Here is a 4,544-nt window from a genome sequence, read left to right on the forward strand (position 1 = left end):
TGTGTGTTAGTGATCATTGTATATGTTATAAGATATATGATATGAACATAATGGATCATATAAACAAGAGAATAAAAATATGAATGGTAATAATATGATAAGGATAGGAAAGAATATAAGTATATGCATGTGCGGATTTGATATATGAATGGATATATGTTTGGGTATAATGTGATATCAATAATTGTTCATGCATGATTACAAGTTATAGTTTACAATATATGTTTATTGCCTCACTAAGTCATAGACTTAGCGTGTGATTGTTTCACACGTAGGTTACAGAAACGAGAAGAAGAGTAAAGAGCAATGTGGAGTAAGACAGGTCAGTTCTCCTTACCGAAGTTCATATCAGAAGAGAGGTGGATAATATGTATTTTAATATATAAAGTTCTAGTTGACATGTACTCAAAAGAATATAGTGTATAAGCTTTGAATAGTTCTGTAAACGTTTTGAATAAGTTATATGTTATAAAAATGTTAAATTACTCACTATTTTATACAAGTAAATGTTTTGAAAAGTTAATGTGACACCTCGAACTCGGATACGGGTTGGGGGTGTTACAATCATTGTTTTCTCCTTGGTAGATCGAGAGAAGTTGTAATTCCTATTTTCTCATGGTGAAATTCTTCTATCTTTGCCCATGGTTTTTAGCCTATATTATTTAGGGGTTTTCACGTAAAATTTGTGTCTTCTTTATCTTCATTTTTATTTTCTCAAATTATCAGTTACGATTTTGCTCGATCCAATAGCCGTATTCCGCAACAGCACACACTGGCCACTGTATGGCTAGTTGATGATCCGCCCACATAAAGGATTATTATTATTGACATTTGACAATTCAAGGGATATTAATTTCAATTTTATCAAGTATTTTTAAGTAAAATTGTGTCTAATACGTTTAATAGGATTTTTTTTACAATTTAATATATAAATTAACTTAAAAATTAATTTTTTATGTAATGGTAAATAATTTTAAAACTCATAATAATTCTTATAATAATTATTTTTCTTATATTATTACTATTTGTAATACAATGTTAAACTATGAATTTATAAATTAGTTATTAGTCGTACTTTTTTTGGGTACAAATAAAATTTAGGCCAGGGATAGCTCTCTAGTCCAGAGTCAGGGCATGTCTAAGATCCACTTAGGATTTACATAGGAATTTACAGATTGCTCCCTAAAAATGACGATGATAGGATTCGAACTTGACGGTATAAACTCAAATTTTTAAATCTCAATTAGTTATGCCAACACTTATTGACATTGATTATTAGTCATATAATGATATTTTATTACTATTTTAAGTAAAATATAAATAAAATTTTAGCTGGCATATTACGATTCCCTAGTAAATCATATAGTTTTATACCCTATATTGGAAAAAGAAACGAGTATATGAAATACAAGTCCAATAATTTATTGAATAAGTTGCATCATGTTTACTAATCTTTTCCTTCTTTTCTTGCAGTCGATCATACTATCAGTTCCGATCATCACCATCAAAGGTCATGGTGATTTCACTATCGAGGAAGCTACCATCGAGAGCTTCCAGAGAGCTTTCGACGAGAACAAGCTCACATCACTGCAGCTGGTGGATTTTTACTTGCACAGAATAGAGAACTTAAACCCCGTTCTTCGATGTGTACTTGAAATCAATCCCGAAGCGCGGGTTCAAGCGGAGGAGGCTGATCGAGAGAGGAGTAACAGTCGTCATCGTCGTTCGTTCATGCACGGCATTCCGGTGCTGCTTAAGGACTCGATAGACACGAACGATAAAATGAATACGACGGCAGGTTCATACGCTTTGCTGGGGTCTGTGGCTGGTCGGGACGCGGGGGTGGTTGAAAAGCTGAGGAAAGTTGGGGCTGTTATTTTGGGGAAGGCGAGTCATACGGAATGGTATTCTTTTAGGGCTTTGTTCAAAATTCCTAACGGCTGGTGTGCTCGAGGCGGCCAAGCCCAGGTAATTTACGCTTTGCCACTTTTCTCTCTCTTTAACCTCATCGTTTCCGTAGTTTTGCGGTGGCTTTGGCTTTGCAGAATCCTTATGTTGCAGGGGGAGATACTTGCGGATCAAGCAGCGGATCAGCCATTTCCGTGGCGGCTAACATGGTGAGCGTTTCACTTGGGTCGGGACTCATGGTTCTATAATCTGCCCAGCAGATTATAACTCTGTAGTGGGTTTCAAGCCAACCGCTGGACTCACCAGCCGGGCTGGTGTTATTCCCATTTCTTCGAGGCAGGACACAATTGGGTATGCTTTTTCTTTCTTAATTTATTTTCAATTGAACAGTGATCATTGAAAAGCATGCAGCCCATATCCACTGTAGTATACCAATAATTGGACTAAATGTGATGTAAATAACTTTCTTTGATGATGATTTAAAAGACCGAAGGCGAGGACAGTGGCGGATGCAGTTCATTTGCTGGATGCAATCGTCGGATTTGATCCGAGAGACAGCGAAGCAACATCAGAGGCTGCTCGATTCATTCCCGATGGAGGATATAAACAATACCTCAACGAATATGGGATCATAGGAAAGAGATTGGGAGTTATTAGACGTCCATTTTTTGACACCTTGAACCGATCCATTGTCTCAACATTTGGGAATCACTTGAATTTACTCAGGTATAGCAAATGTACTTTTGTTTTTGTTGATCAATACATGTTTAATTGTACTTAAAGGCAATGCTAATGTCTTGTAGAGCAAGAGGGGCGACCATAATTGATGATCTAGAGATACCAAATATTGATATAATTGCAGATTCTACAAGAAGTGGTGAGGTAATGCTAATGCAGGCTGAGTTCAAGAGTTCCCTAAATGAATACCTGAAAGAACTTAGAGTCTCTTCTGTGAGATCACTTGCTGACATAATTGAGTTCAACGAGAATAACCCCGACTCGGTACATATATATATATATATATATATATATATATATATATATACAAATTTTGTCAAGAGATTCAATTGGCTTATGCAAAGCTTCTTTAATAAAATATTTCCACTGTGTAATGTGATGCAGGAAAAGCTTGAAGAGTATGGCCAACAAAACGTTTATCGAATCGGAGAAGACAAATGGGATTGGGGAGAAAGAAAGAAAGGCTGCTGAATATCTGGAAAAGCTTTCACGTGATGGGTTTGAGAAAGTGATGAAAGAGCAGAATCTGGACGCGTTGGTGGCGCCTGGAATATCACTTGCCATGACCGTGCAGGCCATTGGAGGGTACCCGGGGATTTCAGTTCCGGCCGGGCATCAAAGCAATGGCATGCCGTTTGGGATTTGTTTCGGAGGGTTGAAAGGCTCAGAACCGAAGCTAATTCAGACGGCTTATGCTTTTGAACAGGCTACCGGGCTAAGAAAACCTCCTTTTTCCTCAGTCGTTTGATATTACCAGGGACTTTCACTTTGGAACCGTTTAATAGATTTCAGGTTTCTTTTTCATGGAATTGATCACATTAATTTTCTTCACTATATTATAAACATATAATATCTTAATAACCATATTTTCAGGCTTTTGTATTATGTATAAGCAGACACTCTTTTTTTGTCTATCTAATAAAAATTTTCTTTATAATCCATTGAATGGCCTCAACAATTAAGGGGAGTATTGTTTTTTTAGAGATTGGATTCGAACTGTGTAAGGTTAGAAAATATTATGAATATATATTACATTGTATTCCCCTTAATTAAAATGTTATTTATATCCATATGTTATTATTAAATATTTGGTTTTAATTTAATTAATGTCAACTAATCTCTTATTAACATAATTAAAATTTATTTTTATTTTTTAATATATTAATATATCATACTCACATTCAATATAAAATATATATAAATCTTTTATCATTCAACCTATAATTATTATTAATAAAAAAAATTATAATTTTTTTTTCACCCTAGTGTTGTAAAATCTAATATAAATAAATAAAATATAACAAATTGAAACATGAATTGTAAACTTTAACCAAACCATAGTTTTCAGACTTGAAATGACTCATTTTTATCATTTAGATCAATCATCTAGAATTTAAGAGGGTGCGACTAATGATCTACACCTCTAGATCTTAAAAAAAAACCTAGTCATCTTTTCAGAAGATAATGTGAAACAAGTTTGGGGTTGTTGAGAGGGTTTAAATCATGAGATTGTTCCAAACTTTTTTCTATAGTATTTTTATGATTCTAGATTCATGTTATTTCTTCATTTAATGTTGTTCTTGATTAGTAATATATTTTAATGCTTAGTTGATTAATAAAAGAAGTGACAGAATCCTCTAAAGCAGATTTAAAATATATAAAAATTTAATTTTTTTTTTTAAAAAAATTCTCCCATTAAACCCCTCCATCGATCCATCCTGCTTGTCAACCTTATCATTCCTTAACATTAATTAATTAAACACAATTTGATTTCGTGTTTGATACAATATTTGACGAAGCGTAGTAAACTCTATAATAGTTTATAGTCCTCTACAGTTTCCTTCGGCCATGTGAGAAAGCCTCCGGTTTCAAACCCATATATGCTTAGGAAAAAACTA

General features: G+C 34.0%; 1 pseudogene; it reads left to right on the forward strand.

The window, feature by feature from the left end:
- The first annotated feature begins 1,424 nt into the window (after nucleotides 1-1,424).
- Nucleotides 1,425-3,499, forward strand: LOC120134213 (annotated as a pseudogene).
- The last annotated feature ends 1,045 nt before the right edge of the window (nucleotides 3,500-4,544 follow it).

This window comes from Hibiscus syriacus, unplaced genomic scaffold, assembly GCF_006381635.1.
Source record: "Hibiscus syriacus cultivar Baekdansim isolate YM2019G1 unplaced genomic scaffold, ASM638163v2 tig00110597_pilon, whole genome shotgun sequence".
Taxonomy (NCBI): Eukaryota; Viridiplantae; Streptophyta; class Magnoliopsida; order Malvales; family Malvaceae; genus Hibiscus; species Hibiscus syriacus.